Source organism: Giraffa tippelskirchi, chromosome 7, assembly GCF_054371585.1.
Source record: "Giraffa tippelskirchi isolate mGirTip1 chromosome 7, T2T-mGirTip1v1.2.pri, whole genome shotgun sequence".
Classification (NCBI taxonomy): Eukaryota; Metazoa; Chordata; class Mammalia; order Artiodactyla; family Giraffidae; genus Giraffa; species Giraffa tippelskirchi.
The window spans coordinates 107,445,172-107,454,924 of record NC_137281.1 but is presented as its reverse complement, the minus strand read 5'-3'; the positions used below and the strand labels follow the sequence as shown (position 1 = coordinate 107,454,924).

At 48.7% G+C, this 9,753-nt stretch overlaps 1 protein-coding gene across 13 annotated transcripts in view; it reads right to left on the bottom strand.

Annotated features, from left to right (window-relative positions):
- Positions 1-151: 151 nt before the first annotated feature.
- Positions 152-9,753, bottom strand: part of PTGDR (prostaglandin D2 receptor) — a 70,442-nt gene continuing 60,840 nt past the window's right edge. For 6 of the 13 annotated variants that reach the window (XR_014058816.1, XR_014058822.1, XR_014058823.1 and 3 more), the window contains 2 exons: positions 9,538-9,663; positions 8,549-8,915 (listed from right to left, as the gene is read on the bottom strand). The gene's annotated coding sequence lies outside the window, so the exon portion shown is untranslated. Of the gene's footprint in view, positions 929-3,766; positions 4,096-8,548; positions 8,916-9,537; positions 9,664-9,753 lie in introns of those variants that run through there. The other 7 variants (XR_014058815.1, XR_014058819.1, XR_014058821.1 and 4 more) reach the window with 3 other exon arrangements.

Below are 9,753 nucleotides of genomic sequence, written 5' to 3'. Positions count from 1 at the left end.
TTCCAGGGGCCCCTTCTCATACGCCAGGCTAGGGGGGCTCACCTTCTCACAGTGCTCCATCCTTGCTAAACTTGGTCTGGCCTTGCAGTCTCACCTCTTCCACCCAACACGTTTCTACAGCCTGAGGGCTAAGTATCATAGGGAACAGTACTTTTCAGTTTTTAAAAACTTTATTTGGAAACAATTTCAAACTTAGAGAAACACTGCAAGAGTAAGTACAGTACAAAGAACACCTATATACTCAGGTTGACCTGTTGGCTTATCTCTTGAGTGCCTTTTTTCTGTTACAGATATACAATTCTTTTGCAGAGTCTTTGGAGAATTAGTTATCATGCCCCCTTTCCTCTAAATACTTCAGTGTGTATTTCCTAAAAATAAGCATATTCTATTATTAATCATAGTACAGTTAGCAACTTCAGGAAATTTAACATGGATAGAATACCATTCATATTCTGGTTTTATCATTAGACCCATTAATATCCTTTAATCATATGTTGCCTCCAGGGTAGGGTTGAATATTGCATACATGTCCCTTTAAGTCTCCTTTAATCTGAAATGTTTCCACAGCTTCTATTTTTCATGATGTGGGTATTTTTGAAGAATACATCAAGTTAGATCAAGGTCATAGAGTCTCAGCCAGAGAACTGCACAGGTGATGTTAGGTCCTTCCCAGGACATCATATCTGGAGACAATCTCCATCTACCCTTCACTGAGAATGTTAATTTTGATCACCCAAAATGTCTAATTTTTCTACTGTATAGTTACATATTTTTCTCTTGTAACTAATAAGCAATCTGGGAGACATTTAGAGAGCATGCACAGGACTTCCCTGGTGGTCCAGTGGTAAAGACTCCATGCTTCCATTGCTGGGGCCACTGGTTCGATCGTGGTCAGGGAAATAAGATCCCGCATGCCACATAGTGCGGCCTAAAAAAAAAAAAAAAGGACCATTCATAAATGTGTTGCATCTCATCAAAATTTCCCTCTAGATCCAGTCTCCACTGATGATTCTTGCCTGAACAGGAATTTCCTATGATGGTTCAAAATTATTCCAGCTGCCATTTTAACCTCAGAGCCTGGTCCTGGTTGGGGTGAGCCTGGGCCTCACCTGATGCCTGTGGCACCCCTGACACATCTCAGCAGGACCCAGGGCTTTGCTGAGTGCTCTTTAGAAACCCCTGGGCCAGCAGACAGCTCCAAGTCAAGCAACCAAGTCAAGTCAAGCTGCTAGCAAGATGTTGAGTCCCACCAGGGACCTCAGTGAAGCTCAGCCTCTGGAGGCCTCAATTTCCTCACTCATAAAGGGGATCAAGTGCCACCCGCTCCTGACGTGGAAAAGCACCGCAAAGTGCTCCCCGAAGGCCGGCTCCCTTCCTTATCTGTGAGGGCTGCTGAACAGGCCTGGTGGTCAGCACAACAGGAAGCACCTGACCCGGGACTTACTGACTGTTCTCTGACCTTCATATTATCCCTCAGGAATTCCCCTGCCACTGGCCTGATGTGTGTCCACCATACCAAGTGGGTGGCCTGCAGAAGCAGGGGGACCCCAGGTGAATCAGTTCACTTCATGTGTGAGGGAGGTGAGGGAGAGAAGTCCCTTTACTGACTGGGGTGTGCCTTCACCCTGGCCCAGGAGCAAGGTCTCCTCCTGAGGGCCACCTTGAAGGGAGCAGCTGCTGGGAAGGTGTCAGTGGCCAGCCAGCCGCAAGACTGAGGAAGGATGTGGTGAGAACTTTCTTTCCTCCTGGCCCTGGGGGCAGGAGGCCTGTGCAGAGAAGCGGAGCCTTTTTCTTCTAAATACGAGTCCTGGTATCTCTGGTCTGAAGCCCTGTGGGGTTTTGCAAACCACAGATGGCTGCCTTCATGCAGGACTCAGGACAGAGGGGGAGGATCAGGTGGGGAAGAGGACATCCAAAGTGCTTCTGCTTCTGGTCCCACCTGAGCCTGAGCCCTGGAACCTCCCTTTCTGGAGCCACCATATTTTGTATCCCCCCAATCTTGTGTTCCTGTCTCCCCACCTTCCCGACCCCTCTCTCCTATCCCAGACAGGAGACATGTCAGAAACATGAGGCAGGGCTGTCAGAAAAAAAGACCTCATGAACTCACTCAAGTGGAGGTTTCTGAGACGTTACCAGGAGGCTCTGTGGGGGTACATGGAGGGGTGGAGAGGTCATGGTAGAATTCCACCCTGTTGTCATAATTTTACTAAAGGAACAAAGTTCCTGGAGGAAGTAGCAGGGTGTAAGTAGAAAAATATGACTTTAGATTTGGAGGCAGACACATCTAGATTCAAATTCTAGACATGAATGAGTTTACCTTAGGTAAAGCCATTTACCTTAGGTAAAATGTGCCTCTGTTTTTCCTGTTTGTCAAATGGGCTAATCTCCCTCTTCACAGGATTATTGTGGAACACTTAGCCCGTGGTCTGCCTCAGAGACAATGAGGTTAATAAACTCTAGCAGCCCAGCCTCACAGAGCCCCCGCTGTTTGGCAGGCCTGTTTTGGTCTCTCACTGTCAGCAATGGCCTCATGAGGAAGATTTCTGTAAAGTCCATTTACAGGTTAGGAAACTGAGACTTAACTTGCCTAGGAGACCACAAGTTAAGCGTGGGGACCTGGGATTCCACACCCTAGGTTCCGGGCCTGAGGTGACAATCAACTGCTTCCTGTTTCTTCTCTGGAGAGTCTGTGATTTCAGATGGATGCTCAGCCCAGGGAAATTCTCGCCGACTTGGGACATCCCCACCTTTCCTGGCCCCTAAAGGACACCCAGAGACTGGCCTGGCTCTCTACCAGCCAGCCAGGGCCCAAGGGAGAGGCTCAGGAGGCCCTTCCCTTATAAGGACAGCAACTCGGCAGTGATGAAACTTCTGGGCCTCCCAGCTGGGTGGGCGGGGGAAGGGAAATGACAGGCTCCAACGGCTACAGTTCTCAGCCTGAGCCTCTGCAGGAACTCGCCCACGAGCCTCCCCTCTCCCCTTCCTGTGTCAGCACTCAGTGGGGCTTTCCAGAGGGTCCCACTGGCCAGAGTGGGGAGGAGGAGCCAGGGCGTGGGAGCCCAGGGCAGGCGGTGGCCCATGGAGGGAAGATGCGTGAACAGGCCAAGAGAGGGGACAGGACCCTTGTAGGTCCTGCAGGAAGCACGCAATCTGGATTCCAGGGTGGCCAGGCAGGGCCATGCGAGAGGGAGGAGGCTGAGGAGAGGCTCTTGGGCAAATCTCTTTCTCCCTTTAGACCTCTAAGGTCTAGTCATAGAGGGGTGGGGACCCGGATGGGGGATGGTCAGCTTGCAGCATGACCTTCCCCTCCCCTTTCCTTAGCTGTGTCCCCAGTGGCCTGCCCTTCCCAACAAAACTTATCAGTCCAGATCCATCTGGGCAACTAGTTGAAGAATCATAGGTTATCAGGACTGATATTGATCATTGTGACCATCTAGTCCCTTCCTGCTGGTTTTAGAGTGTGGGAAGTAAGCTTGGAGGGAGGATCTGAACAACTTGCCCATCTATTTTGTTTAAAATATATATGTATATATATAATATACATACATACATATATTAGTGTGTATGTATATATGTGTATGGGACTTCCCTGGTAACTCAGACAGTAAAGAATATGCCTGCAATGCAGGAGATCTGGGTTTGATCCCTGGATTGGGAAGATCCCCTGGAGAAGGGAATGGTTACCCATTCCAGTATTCTTGCCTGGAAAATTCCATGAATAGAGGAGCCTGGTGGTCTACACTCCATGGGGTCACAAAGGTCAGACACAGTTGAGCAGTTGCTTTTTCATATACATATATGTTTGTGAGTGCTTTTTCTTGGTTTAATATTTAAAGTTACTTTTCAAGAAATCTCAACTTGTTAGTTGAAGAAAAGGACGAAGCGCTTTTTCTGCAACCAGGTCCAGTTAGCTCTGGGTGTTGGTGCTTCGCTGGAGACCTCTGAGCTTGGCAGTGGGGGTGAGGCAAGATCCTAAGGAAGAAACAGGTGTGGCAGATGGAGAATCAGTCTCTGACATGGCTGTGCATAAGTTGTGTGACCTGAAGCAGCTGTAGCCTCTCTGCAACTCAGTCTCATCTCTTCTGGAAGGGTGATCTTGAGGATAAAATGAGATTACTTCAATAAAGCATCTAGCTCAGGGCCTGGCACAGAGTAAGGGCTTAGTAAATGGGTGACATTACTGTGTTGGACACATATGCCTTGCCAATATTACATTAGGTGCTGTGAATTCCAAGGACAATAAAATAAGACAGACACCCTGACTCAGTGAATGCAATGGGATCAGCCCTGGGATAGAGGGGCAAGTTTCTGCAGTAGCATAGAGGAGAGATCAACAGGCTACTTTTGCTGGTAAAATCAGGCAAGGCCTCATGGAGGAGGTGACCTTTGCTTGGGCCTTGAAGGAGGAGTAAGTGTTTACAAATAGGAGTTGGGGAGAACATTGGAGAGAGGGAACAGAGTGTGCAAAAACAGAATCACAGCATATTATTGGAACTGGGACAAATTCTATGTAGTATCCTGTAGAAGGAGGTGCTGAGGGAAGGGTAAGGGGATGTGAAATGAGGTGGCAGAAGGCAGGGGTCATGATGTTTCCCTAAAAGCTTGAACTTAGTCCTAGTGACTAAAGAGAGTCATGGGATAGTTCTCAAGAGGCCCGGGACATGCTGGGTGGGGACTGGAAGCAGGGAGACCAGTTAGGAGATGGTTGCAATGAACCAGGTGTGGAGAGGTCAGGGGCTGAGCTGGGACACTTGCTCCTGAGGTAGAATGAAGGAATAGATCCTTTTTATTATAGGAAGCAGAATGGGGGATTTGGGGTCTTGCGGGTACAAAAGAGATGGAGTGGGGGGAGGGGAATCAGAGATGACTCTGGGGGTCAGGGCTGGGAGTGTGGAGGTGCCCTTTCCTAAGACAGGGAGCACTGGGGGAGGGGCAGCTTGGAGAGAGGATGGCTACTGTGTGGAATTGTCCAGTGAACTACCAGGACTGGGCTGGGGCAAATCTGAAGTTCACAGACATGTGGACAGTGGGTGATTGAAGCCACAAGTATGGCAGAGTTATGTATGTTACTTAGGATTAGATTTGACTGTGACTGACAAGAAGCTGTGGTATCAGGAGAGTTCATCAGAGGCTATAATCAGCTCTGGAGAAATAGCCAAGATAGCAGTGACTCAAGTTTATTTCTCTCCATGAGTTAAGTCCAGCGGGAGAGTCCATCTCCACCACAGCATCTCCACGGACTTCCAGGACCTGGCATTTCTTCCTTACCATGTGTTTTGCCATATTAGCTCTTGATACCCTCTTCATAACCCATGAGTGACACTGCTCTGGTCACCACACTTGCATTCTAACCAGTGGGAATGGAGCAGAAGTCATAAGGACACAAACCTTCCCTTTAAAGACAGTTCCTGGAAGTTGCACTTCTGACTACCTCTCCTTGGCCAGATCTTAGCCACGTGGCTACATATAACAGCAGTGGTGGTCTTGCTCCTTGATCTTTGATCCTGGTGACTACGTGTCAGCTGAAAATCAAAAGTCTTATTACCAGGACTTCCATGGTGGTTCAGTGGTTAATAGTCCACACTTCCACCACAAGGGGAAGATCCCACATTCCTTGTGCATGTGTGCATGCTAAGTCGCTTCAGTTGTGTCCAACTCTTTGCGACCCCATGGAGTGTGTAGTCCACCAGGCTCCTCAGTCCATGAGATTCTCCAGGCAAGAATACTGGAGTGGGTTGCCATTTCCTCCTCCAGGGGATCTTCCCAACCCAGGGACTGAACCTGCGTCTTTTATGTTTCCTGCATTGGCAGGCGGGTTCTTTACCACTGAGCCACCAGTGCAGCCAAAACATCTTATTACCAAAGATAGGGAGAATGTATCTAGAGCAGTGCTTTTCAACTGGGGACCCTGTTGCCCTCCAGGGGACATTCGGCAGAACTCGGAGATATTTTTGTCACAACTGGGAGGGATGCTACCGGCATGCAGTGAATAGAGACCAGGGACCCTGTCAAACATACTACAATGCCCAGTACAGCCCCCCCTCCCCCCACCCCACCCAACAATATCTGGCCCAAAATGTCAGTGGTGCTGAGGTTCAGAAACCCCGACCTTGGCAGACAATTTATAGTTCCACTGCCATGACCAGAAAAGTGTGTGCAGAGTGAACGCTTGCTGGTGGGCTGGCAAGACATCTGTCCCCAGTAGGCCGCATATCAAGGGGGGTCCAAGTGCTCAGACCTAGGCTGAGGGGATTTTTCAGATTAGCCCCAGCTTGGAGGGGCTTCTGCCCTCTTACAAAAGCGAAGAGACTTTGTTTCATTTGTGTTTCTTTGTTCCACGCATTTCTTGCTGTTGGGCTCAGAAGTACAGTTTTCCAGGCTGGACTCTTGGGGAAGGGGCTTGTTTAAGCTATAGGCGTTTCTTTGCCCACGAGCCACCAGCCCTGGCCCTCGCTGCTGGTGAGGGAAAAAGCCACATATCCTGGACAGCTGAGGCCGGGCGTGGGCTCAGTCCCTCATTCACAGTGCAGCCTTGTCAAGATCCTCTCTCCAGCCTCCTGGCCACAAGCCAGGGCTGAGTGGCCCAGGTAAGGCCCTGGTAGCCCTGGATCTTCAGAGATACCAGGGCAGCTTTGCTGGCTTTGCCCACAGCTCTGGGCTGGGCCTCTGTGCTTCCTCCCTCCCAGGCAGACTTCTAGCCAAGTCAGCGTTTCTGGGCCCCTCCCACCTTCATTTCCTTCCTGGGCTGTGGCCTTGGGCCTGAAGGGAAATAGGCCTGACCAGCTGTGGCCAGTGCCAGGCCATGCTCGGCTTAGCCTATGGGTCCCCAGAGTCTTCAGGACGTGGTGTGGCCAAGAGTGTGCCTGACTGTGAGTGGAGAGTGTGTGAATGGCTCTGCCCCTGGGGAGGGCTAGAGAGAGAACTGTCTGGGGTCCTTGCTATGAGTGAGCCAAGGTCTCCTCAGGTCAAATAGTCCCCCACTCTCCTCTGGCTGAGAAAAGACTTTCTGAAAGAAATAGGTCTCAGAAACATCCACTGAGCCTGAGCCAGGGTCAGTTCCTGCAGTAGGCCTAGGTGGTTCGGTCTTTGTAAGCTCAGAAAGGGTTAACTCCTGCCTCCCAACCTGTTTCTGGAAGTCCCGAGGGACCCTGAAGTTTTTCTACCCTTTATCAGAAGGTCTCCTCAGAGAAGTCACTCTGAACTTATCACAGAAAGTCCATGGTAGGAGGGACCTCAATAACCTGCATTTTACAGATGCAGACACTGGGAAGGGACTTGCCCAAGGTAACCCAAGGGAGCCTGTGGCAGGCTATCACTGGTCTGGGCAACATTCTTCTCCCGCCCTGTCCTGGGGCTCTCCACCCCCACTCAGGAAACAGGCCCAGTGCTTTCATTTGCACCATTGTTGGGAAGAGCCCCAGATACCAACAGGCTGTTTTCCTTCTGTCCAGCTCAGTGTTGATGTCTGGAATCAGGAAGCGGGGTGATGGGAAGTGTCCTGTCTGACGTCCTCCTGCTGGGGTGGGGGGTCGGGGCGGGAACCTCACAGGGCTGGGCTTCCTGAAATACAGTTGTGGCAGCAACTGCAGGAGTTGGCATAACATGCAGCATTCATTAAAAAAAAAAAAATCAAACATTGAGAATGATTGAGAAGGGAGGAGCGATGGGAGAGATGGAAGAAAACTAACTCTTGCTGCAGAGAATAAATTGAGTGATTCTAGAGTTGATAAATCAGGAGGTAGAGCCTGGTGGGCTACAGTCCACCAGGGGGGTTGCAAAAGAGTCGGACATGACTTAGCAACTAAACAACAATAACAAGAAGCATCAAGCATATTATCTGCAGGCAGGAAGAGAATTCACAAGAGCTAAAAATCATTACTAAGCCACTACTGAAGTGATTACCTCTGGGCAGTGGTAAAATTTAACTTCATTTGATACTTTGGAACACTATTCGAAGTGTTATCATCATTATTTGCCATATGTGTGTGTTACATCTTTAATAAAATAGTTAATGCTGAGCTCCAATGCAGGCAGGGGCTGCTTGGGCAAAGCTATAGTGTGGCTTCATTCGTCTCTAGGCTCCTTGGATGTGACACGCCCTCTGAAGTGCTTGTCAGGCATAGAGGGAATTCTGTGTCATTCAGGCTTTATCTGGGCCCTCCCTTCCTGCCCCCCAAGATCTGTTAAGATTGGCTCCAGGGGTACTTCCTTGGTGGCCCAGTGGTTAAGAATCTGCCTGCTAATGCAGGGGACACGGGTTTGATTTCTGATTTGGGAAGATTCCACATGATGTGGAACAACTAAGCCCGTGGTGGGCCCCAACTACTGAGCCCAAGCACCTAGAGCCTGAGCTCCCCAATAAGAGAAGCCACTGCACTGAGAAACCCGCGTACCACGACAGAGTAGCCCCCAATCTCTGCAAGTAGAGAAAGCCTGAGCAAAGCAACGATGACCCAGTGTAGTCAAAAATAAATAAATACAATTATTTGAAAAAAAGAACTGCTTATCAAAAGACACCTTGAATAAAATGAAAGACAAGGCTACAAACTGGGAGAAGATAATTATTTTATATAACCCACAAAGGATGAGTAGTAAGAATATATAGATGGCTTCACTGGTGGTCCAGGGGTACAGAATCCACCTGCCAGTGCAGGACACATGGGTTGGATCTCTGATCTAGGAAGATCCCACATGCCTCAGAGCAACCAAGTCAGTGTGCCACAACTAGTGAGACTGTGCTCTAGAGTCTGTGAACCACAACTACGGGGACCACGTGCTGCAACTACTGCAGCCTATGCACCCTAGAGCCCGTGCTCCGCAACAGACGAAGCCACCACGATGAGAAGCTGGCGCGCCGCAATGAAGAGTGACCCCACTCACAGCAACGAGAGAAAGCCCGTGCAGCAGTGAAGACCCTGCACAGCCAAAAATAAATAAATTAATTAAATAAAATAAAAAAGGGACACAGTTGTCTAAAAGAAAAAAAAAGAATATATAAAAAAAACCAGAATTCCTATGAATCAATTAACAAAAAGGTATATAATATGATAGACAAATGAACAAAAGATATGAATAGGCTTTTCCCTGAAGGGAAAATATATCTGACTAGAAGAAGTACTCAACCTCCTGAGCATTCAAGAAAATGCAAACACACATTATAATGAATACCATTTTACATCCATTTGGCTGCCTGAAGTTTGATAATACAAAGGCAGAAGAGGTTGTGGACAATCAGATCTCTTAAAACACAGCTATTGGGAATATACATTGGCACAACCACTCTAGAAAACAATCTGAAGGACTTCCCTGGCAGTCCAGTGGTTAAGAGCTTTTACTGCAGAGCGGGCATAAGTTCGATCCCTAGTCAGGGAACTAAGATCCTGTTTGTGGCAAGTGGTACAACCACGCTCTCCCCTGCCCCCCAAAGAAAACAGTTTGATATTTTCTTGTCAGGCTGAATATACATCTACCCAGAAGTAGATTGAATTATTATTTCCAAATGAGGAAATCAATGTACAGAGTAATTAAGTGACTTACCAAGGTTATACCTAGTGTCAGAGCTGGGGTCTGATCCAGACTGTGTAGTCCCAAAGAAAGAAGATAGGGCATTGATGAAATTCTCCCAGACACTGGGGTAACTGCAAGCTGGGGCTGAGATTTTCTCTGACCCCGGAGGGGAGAGGTAAATGATATATGTGAGAACAATACAGATGTAGACATGTGATCATAGCTTCACAGGGAGGAAGGGGCCTT